Source organism: Ursus maritimus, unplaced genomic scaffold (assembly GCF_017311325.1).
Source record: "Ursus maritimus isolate PB19 unplaced genomic scaffold, ASM1731132v1 scaffold_3, whole genome shotgun sequence".
Classification (NCBI taxonomy): Eukaryota; Metazoa; Chordata; class Mammalia; order Carnivora; family Ursidae; genus Ursus; species Ursus maritimus.
In genome coordinates this window covers 55931514-55941222 of record NW_024425563.1, presented here as the reverse complement: position 1 = coordinate 55941222, position 9709 = coordinate 55931514, and the positions used below count along the sequence as shown (strand labels likewise).

Below are 9709 nucleotides of genomic sequence, written 5' to 3'. Positions count from 1 at the left end.
CAAAGGTTTTGAACAGAGATTCCTCTAAAAAAATATACAAAGGACCAATAGCACATGAAAAAATACCCAACTTGATTAGTCGTTAGGGAAATGAAAATCAAAACTACTATGAGATACACTTCAGACCCATTAGGGTGACTGTAATAATAATTTTTTAAAAGACAATAACAGGGGTGGGGTGAGGGGAATAAGAGTCCCCTATCCCACTTGATCCTTTGCCTGTCCCCCTGCCAACAGGTGCCAGCCTGAGCTTAGCCTTCTCTTCCCTAGAAGATGAAGGAGGACCCACCCCAAAGACCCGAGCTGGTGAAAGGGAGAACCCGTCCCCTGTCTCTAGGAGGAACGGGGTACTGTGGTAGCCTTTGGAGATCTCAATATACAAGACAAAGTCCCTGTCCTTATGCAGTGCACATTCTAATGGGGGAGAGAGGCCTCAGGAATGCAAGTCGTCGATGAAGCTTATCACACTTTTTATGACATGAAAGTTTGGAAATGCTCCACACCAGAAGAAATGAAGAAAAGAAAGAAGGCTGCCATTTTTTTTGTCTCAGGGCAGACAAAAAGTGCATCACTGTAGGTGAAGGGAAAGAAATCTTGGTTAGAGATGTTGATGTAACCATAACTGATCCTTTCAAGCATTTTTGGGCAATGCTTCTTGAAAAAGATAGCACTATGCTCTGTATGGTGCAAGCTTTGAAACCAAGGAATCCAAAAAAGAGCAGTTGGTAGGTGTTTTTGGTGTGTCCTCAAGCAATTTCCAGACCTGAGGTGGTGGCTATGGCTCTGCCTCTGTCCTTGGACCTTCAAGCTGAGAGGAATAAGAATCCGAGAGACAGACAGACTGCTCTGTTCCTGGGTGCCAAGGATAGGAGCGGCCGTCTGTGGGAGGAGTAGACCAGGGCACCAAACTAGCTCCTCTGAAAAGCAAAGGGACCTATGCGAGCTCCAAGGACGCAGTCAAAAAGCAATTTCAAGGCATAAAACACGAATGTCAAACAAACGGGCCGGAAGACTTCAATCGAGCTTGTATTGCTGAAAAGCTAGGCGCCTCCTCAATTGTAGCTTTTGAAGGACGCCCTGTAGACCATCGTTCAGTGCCACAAACCAAGCTTCCTGCCTAGTGTCATCCTCTTGCTGTAGAAGTAAAATAATATGTTTAGGCCAGGGTCTCACTGAAGGGTCTCCCTGTCTGGTCATGTTAGACTAAACTAAATATTCTATAAATATGTGCAAATGGTCCTAAAGAAATCTGAAATCTGAAGATGTATTGGTGTGAAATCAAATTCTTATTGGCCAAAAGTCTGTTTTGATGAGTTGGCTTGTAGGGTTTTTGTTACACTCATGATTTTTAATAATGCGGTTCACAAACAGCACAAGGCCCTAGGAAGAGAATTACTGCATTTTGCTCAGAGAATTGGTCCTGATCTGGCTATAATTTTGGCCCAGATTCTTTATTCTCTCTTGGGCTAAACTGAACAATGGAAACGAAATCTTCTCAGCATGCACAACAGCACTTACATACTAACTACAGTAGGACTAAGTCGGGCAGTCTTTTAATCTAGCAAATGCGTGACGGAGACTGCCTCGGAACTGTGCACGCTTCTCATTAAGGAGGCCACTGGTTGTTATATGTAAGTGAGGAATCGCTCAACTCTACTCCTGAAACCAATATTACTCTATATGTCAACCAACTAGAATTTAAATAAAAACTTGAGACATGAAAAAAATAAAAGGAATCGTGTACACTTCTAACCAGCACTGATCTTGCCAAGTGCTGTTTCGAGGATGCAGTTGGAGTGCAGGAAGCCGCCGTGAGCACCTGCAGTGAGCTCCCCACTTGCTGGTTGGGAGATTGTCCTGAGAGTGACGTAGAAATAAAACCATGGTGTGTCCTCAGGAGAATGCAAACAATAATAAGTAATCATAACACAAATTAGGGCTCCATTGTAATACACTTTGTTAATGAAAATGATAACATGATACATTGACGAGCTGGGACACCTGTAACCTCTTTAATTGTGTCTCCTTCAGAATTGTGTTGCTTCTGGTACAATAAGGTGTGGAAGAAGGTTGCCTATTTGTCTACTCTGGGGCTGGGAGAATTCTTAATTTCCTAGAGCAGGTTGTTGACTGTATGTGAAATGGAGAGCGGGGATAATGGATGACAGCCACAGGAAGACACCACCTGATGACACTTGGAAGTGATTGTCTTTAACACCAAGGGCATAACACATTGAATAATATGGAGATGCGCACAGTTGAACTTCAAAGTAGCAGTATTGGCTTTATGTACTGAAGGAAGCATTTTTGACTTAAAAAAAAGTCAATTACAAATGTCAGTGAAGATGTGGAGAACCCTCAGATGTTACTGACTGGAAGGTGAAATGGTAAAGCCACTTTGGAAAATAGCTTGGCAGTTCCTCAAAAAGTAGAACCCAACAATTCCATTCCCTAGGTAGATACCCAAGATCATTAAATGCATGTATTCACACAAAAACCTATATGCAGATGTTCATAGCAGCATAATTTATAATAGCCAAAAAGGGAAAACAATCTATATGTTCATCGACTGACAAGTAACTAAATATGGTATGGCATATCTGTATACTGGAACAGTACTCACGCATAAAAAGGAATGAAGTACTGATACATGCTACAACATGGATGAAAAACTTAGCTAAATGAAGAAGGCACTCACGAAGACCATATATTATATTCCATTTATATGAAATTTCCATAATAGGCAAATCTCCTGGGGCAGAAAGTAAATTGGTAGTTTTCAAGGGCTGGGGTAGGGTGGAATGAGAGTGACTACCAATGGTTATGTGGTTTTCTTCCAGGGTGACGAAATGTTATGGAATTAAATAATGACATGGATTGCAGAGCTTCATAAACACGTGAAAAACCATTGAGTTTTATGCTCTAAAGAGTGAATTTTATGGTATATGAATTATACTTCTATTAAGAGAAAGACAGAGAGAAAGAGAATGGGCTTTGGCAGAATGTTCCCAACCACGAAGGAGATGGAAGTAGAAATGAGGCCATTGAAATGCTAGAATAATAACAGCATCATAAATCTGCTCCACCCAGGTTCTAATAACACTGTTTACTGAGGACCAAGGCCTGCCTTTTTCCAAATATACTGATTAGGAAACAAAAGCTTATTGACCTAAACCAAACAACAATAACAACAACAAAAACAAGTGGTAGCACAGTTTCTGTTTCTTCAGCAAATATTCATCTTACCGGTTAATATAAACTAATACTAACAGGAAAATTGATTACTAGTAATGGATTAATGCAATGGAGTGTTACAGAGCAGCGAAAGTGAATGAATCTATACTACCTCAGCAGACACGTGACCGAAAGCAAATAACAGGACTATATAGAGTATGAGACCATTTATATAAAATTGTTAAATGAAAAGCAATTTCATACACACACACCACTTAAGGAAATATATGGGTATACATATCCCTAATGATACAGACATACGTCCCTAAGTATACAGTATACACTGTATAATGAACACACACATATTAAGGAATTAAGTATTAAGGCTATATATATATTACATAGTATAATATACACTAAAAATATTAAAAGATTAAGTATTGAGTTTGAGGGATATAGAGAGAGTATTAAAAACTTCCTGCGATGATAAACATCTGACAGGAACCCCTGTAGGGGAGAGGAGGAGTAAGAGAAGAAGAACTATTTCAACTACATTTATAATATTGCTTTCCTTAAGCTGGGTAGTAGGTACGTGAGTTTATATTCTGTTATTCTTTATACTTTGAGTCTGTTAGAAACTTTCTATATAAACTTTAAAAAATAAAAACAATTTCAAAAAATAATCATCATAAGGGTTTTATCGTTTGCCTGAAAATCACAACACACCAGGGGAGAAGCATTAAGAGTTTCTCCAGAACACTTTGCAACGGTGGCAAGTATCAAAGCTTTAGAATGTTTTCAAAAATGAAAGCAAGAAACCAAGAAGTGGCTTCTCTAGGATTCTGTTCCCATTTCATTGGCAGAACATATTTCTTAGTGTTTGAAAACTAATGAAGAGCCGGAGGCACTGTGTAGCAAGGCGTGGTCAGCTCCGCCTTTCGGGCAAACGGATTCCCTCTCCCTGGCGCCCAGTTATCCTACAGCCCACCTTCACAGGCTCACACCCCTTTGCGACCTATTCAAGGACCGGGCCAGAAAGTGGTCAAACCTTTGATCAAGCGATGAAAAGACTGCTGTTGATCTAAGCGCTTGCCAGTATGTGACAGACACGGGTATACAAACCGCCCTATGAAACCCGTGTACGCAGCTGAAAGTTAAAAAATCAGTATCTACCCGTGTAGCTCCTACGGCAACTTGTCCAACTGCTCATACTGATTTTTTCTCTAAATTGACCACATTTAACATTATTTGGGGACTTTTTAGAAGTGTTAATGTGTGTCTGTCTGTGGATGTCTCTGTGTGTGTCTTATGAATATTAATGGAGGTATTTTTATATGGTTATCCTATAATGTGTAATTTTTTCATTCAACCCATTACAGTTATTACTAGGTAGGCAACATCCAGAAGCAAGAATCCATGAGAAAGCTGAAGAGTAAAAATCCCCGAGCAGCCGCAAGCAGACAGCCTGGCATCTTGGAACTCTGGCCAGGGGCATATCTGCTAGGGTTCGCTAGGAAACAGCATAGCGGAAAGGACTTCTGGGTGATGCCCAGCCCAGAGGTATCTTTTTTCCTGTCTAAAGCCGGAGAGATTCATCACATTTCCATGTGCAGTATTGCCAAGGACAGTGGCAGAGAGTCCCTCTTCCCGCAGTTCCCTGATACACAGCCCTGCAAAGTAGCACCAATTGTTGCCAACAGCTGGTACAGATGAAGTCCAGCCGATGACATCTTCCTAATGAAAACCAAAAGGTGTTTCTGCCTTTCAACATCTCCAACCATCGGGAACCAGACCTCTAGTCCTTCCTGATTAAAGAAGTTGCTGACCCAGTTGAAAGGGAAGCACAGAAGCAAATCTGAAGACAACGCAGGGTCAAGTAAGAGTAGGAAAGGAATGATACTAAAGCAAGATGGACTCCTCTCTTAGTCTCTATCCTAATTGAATTTTAAGGGTATTTTTTAATTAAAGCATGACACGCATATGAGGAAAGTATATAAGCTGTGCAAGTACAGCTTGATGCATTTTCTCAAATCAAGTACACCTCATGACTGCATGCAGACCCAGCACCCCAGAAGCCTCTTTCACACCTCATCCCAGTTACTCGTTCTCCTCCAAAGGCAACCACAGTTCTAGTTTCTACCATGAGCAGTCAGTTTTACTTTCTTTTGAACGTTAAGCAGAGTCTTACACAACGCATTCGTGTGCGTCTGCTTCTTTTTCTCTCCATTATGTTAATGAGATTCGTCCTGTTCTTCTGCGTGGCAAGTTGGTCAGTCATTGAATGAACAAACTACAATGAATGTCTTCCTAGTCTGAGCATTTGCTCACCTCAGAAGAACCCAAGGTGCTTGAGCTGACCTAGGTTTTCTAAAATCAGAGAGGGCTCCTTCCGGAATGACCAGAAGGAAGCAGCCCTGCCCTAGCAGGCTTTGGCCTCCAAGGTTGGTGCATCAAAGAAACATTTCCTCTCGTTTTTAGTTTCAAGGGATTTCAATGCAGGGTCATGTCGTTCCAAATGCCTTCTTTCTCTCTTCAGTGCTGATAGAATATATAGTAATATCCTTTCTCCAGCCAAGATACTGGTGAATTTTGCCAAGCTCTCTCTTTTATTCATGATCTAAATTTATCCATTTTGCTAGTTTAAGAAAAAAAAAAAACTTTTGGCTTTGTTGATTGTCTCCATTATACATTGCTTTTCAATTTCATTAATTACTGCTCCTTAATGCTGTTTTTTTCTCCTTGCTTTAGTTTGGTGTCTTTTCCTAACTTCTGAGATAGATGCTTTGATCATTGATTTTCAGCCTTCTTTTTGAACTTTGTTTTCTAAATTAAGTTTTTCTTTTCATCTTGGAAACCATCCTTCTGTACCCTGTACTCTGTGATGCTGACTTTTACTGTGCACAACACATTTCTACTTCACTCATGGGCAAGACTGCAAATAGGGGGTAGCATGGTGGAAGAAGAAGGGCATGGCTCTCCCCGCCCCCCCCCCCAGTCCTGAAGCACCACCGGGCAACAGCCCTTCCTCCCAGCAGCACTTGGGGTTTCAGTCCATCCTCCTCACCATTCCTCAGCTCATCCTGACTCCATAGAGGACCTCTTCCAAACTTCCTGGGCTAAAACTCTAATTTCTTCCCTTGTCCTCTCAGCCCCAGGAAGCTGCTTCCTGCAATTACTAGCTCTGTGTTTCCTAAGTGTCCCTCTTTAGCTTCCTCTTGCTTAACTATACCTTATATTCATTTCTTTCTGCTAAAATCTTTGGTTTGGTTCGTCCTCTGACTGCACTCTGCCGGCAGTTGTCCCAAAGCACATGAAACAAAGAGTGAAACACATTCAAAAGTGGATGCATAAATTAAAAAAAAAAAAAAAGCAGATGCAAAATCTCCTTTTCCCCCTGTCTCCCAAATTGCTTTTCCTCTTCTGTCCTATGTTTTGGTGGAGAAGCAACCAAGTCAAAAATCTGGGAGTTTTTTCCTAATTTTTTCCCCTCTCTCTCCTTTAGCCTCTATAGCCAATCAGCCATCAAAGGCCATTGCTCCAGCCAGTTAAGCATCCGATTCTTGATTTCAGGTCATGACCTCAGGGTCATGAGATGAAGCTCCTCATGGGGCTCCATTCTCAGCGTGGAGTCTGCTTGAGATTCTCTCTCTCCCTCGGTTCCTGCCCGCCATGTGTATGAGCTCTCTCTCCCTCTCAAATAAATAAAGAAATCTTTTTTAGAAAGTTCCATTGCTTCTGACCCTTATGTATTTCCCTGGAATTTCTTTTCTCCTTTCCATTTTCCCTGCCACCACTTTAATTCAGGCTCAAGTCATTTCTCACCAGGCCTATTTAACTAGTTTCCCAGCCTTCAGCCTCCTTATACATCAATCCCTATCCTACTACCAAAATCATCTTCCAGAGAGCAAAACTGTCTTCAGTGACATTTCAGGGGCACCTGGGGGTGGCTCAGTCAGTTAAGTGTCCGACTCTTGGTTTCAGCTCAGGTGATGATCTCAGGGTGGAGAGAGCAAGGCCTGAGTCAGGTTCTGTGCTGAATGGGGAGCCTGCTTGGGATTTTCTCTCTCCCTCTTCCTCTGCCCCTTCCACAGCCCCAACACTCTCCTCTTTCTCTTAAAAAAAATAAATAAATAAAGACAATTCAGAGGCTCCCCATTGCTACAGAATAAAGCCCAAATGCTCAGTAATACATTCATCTTTTAGCCCTTCGTGGGCTGATTGTTGCCCTTCCCTCAGCTTCATCTGTCACTAATCCCCACCTTCTACAAGCAAAGCCTGCCCCCCCCCCACACACACACACTGTCTCCCAGGATGCCTGTCTCATTGGGCTGTGAACATTTCAAGATGAAAAGCTACAGCTTATCCATCATCACCCACGCAACTTGGCAATGATGGCATTCAATAAGCTTCCAGAAAGGAGAAAATGACATTCTATGTATCTATATAGGTTTCATATTCATAATTTTGAATATTTAACTATACTAGTGGTGATGTTAATTTTACGTGTCAACTTGACTGGGCCACAGTACCCAGATATTTGGTCAAATTATTCTCCATATTTATGTGAGAATATTTTTTAGGTGAGATTAACATTTAAATCAGTAGACTCTGAGTAAAGCATATTGCTCTCCATATGTGAGGTGGGCCTCATCCAATCAATAGAAGGCCCTAATAGAAAAAAACCCCAAACTTCCCAGAAAAGGAGAGAATTCTGCCAGCAGATCACCTCTGGACTCAAACTGCAACTTTTCCCTAGATCTCTAGCCTGCTGACCTCGTCTGCAGAATTTTGACTTGAAACCCAATCACGTGAGCAAAGTGAGCCAATCTCTTAACGTAAATCTCTCTTTACGCGCACACACACACAAACACACACACATCTTGGTTCTATTTCTCTGGAGGATTCTAATACATTGGTTTTGTATTTGGGGTTTGTTCGCCATCATAAATACAATTCTACACTGATAATTTTCTCTCAAATAATTATTTAGGATTCATATCTAGGACCATGTTTCAATTCAAAGGGATAAAAGTTACAATGGCTCTTAATAAATATTTTCTAATCTCCATCCAAAAAAGATTGTACCGAGGTATAAGGCTTCAGCATTGTATAAATGCTATATTGGTCCCCACAGCGTTATCCACATGTTTCACATTTTAATTTATGATTTTTCAACTATTCTCTAGGTAGAATATGGCTCTGTCCATTTACTTACCGGGTATGTTTCCTATGAAATAAATTGTTTGTTTATATAGCGTTTGCCCATTCCCTGGAGTTCCAGAAGTGTAATATTCTTTCACTTCAGCGTTAGTTACGACAGGAGCATCCCTGTCATCAATAGATCGAAATGTGTCCGGGTTCTAGGAAACGAGGAATCTGTGCTTTCTTACTCAGGTCAGCCTCTGCGCAATTCCCAGGATCCAGGCTGTGGAGGCTCGGCCATCGTTACTCTGTAAGCTCCACAGTTGCCCTGGACACATCCCCACCCCAGTCAAGCAAGAAGAGAGAAAAGAAAGACAGGAACACTCACAGAGGAATTTTTTTAAGCCAGGCCTGGAAATGGAGCTCTTGTCTCCCCCGTCAATCCATTTGGTAAATTCATCACCCGGCCAACGGGGTGCGGAGGTGCTGGGAAATGCAGTCCAGCTGCGGACTTAGGAAAGCGAGGATAACAGGGCTTGTGGGGAGCAACGGGCCGTCTCGGCCCCAGTATGGAACCTGCCGTGCCCAGTGCTAAGATCGTGGACCCTGAAGTCAGACACCCATCTGACTATCATATCAAGCAAGGTACTTGAACTTTCTGATCCTGAGTTTTGTTTTGTTTTTCATTTTTCCAATCTGGCCATAAAAATAAGGACCTGGTAGGGCGGTTGGAAGGATTAAATTAGACACGTATGTTCAAGTTCCTGGCAAATAGTAGGTTTATAATACATATCGGATTCCTTTCATAATTTTCTGTCATATTTTTGGTAAATGTGTGCTTATATTTTGATCTTTTTGTCATTTGCATTCATGTTCTGTTTGGGGATGTAAAAATGTGGTTCTTATGAAATTTTAAGTCCTCTTTCAATATGTAATTTCTTGTCGCGTCTCCAGGAGTTTCAAGCTCTAATCGCCCCTTCTTGAGGACAATGTCTGCTCAGTAGCTCCTAGAGAGTGTGCCCATGGTCTGAGTTTGTATTTTCTTCTTTCATTCTCCTGACCTGCAAGATCTGGAACAGCCTCTACACCCTTCCCAATGTCAAACTCCAAAAATCAAACTGTGAAATAGGACACGTATCTCTCCAACCAGCCGATTTCCTGTCCGTCTTTCCCTCCTTTTTTTGAGAGCTGCCTGTCCTCCCCATCCCTCTGCTGAAGGCTCTCTAGATCTCTCCTCCCTGCCAATATTTGCCCTCAGCAAAACAGCTCAATTACGTCAAAATGACTGCAAGAGATTAAGCAGTGATATGGGTCTTTGCTGGAAAACAATCACCTGCGGGCTGATTGAAATGTAAATCCCCAAATTTCTGATTCAGACGGTCTTGGCACAAAT

General features: G+C 41.7%; 1 pseudogene; it reads left to right on the top strand.

Annotated features, from left to right (window-relative positions):
* Positions 1 to 436: 436 nt before the first annotated feature.
* On the top strand, positions 437 to 1121 carry LOC103659036 (annotated as a pseudogene).
* Positions 1122 to 9709: the final 8588 nt, after the last annotated feature.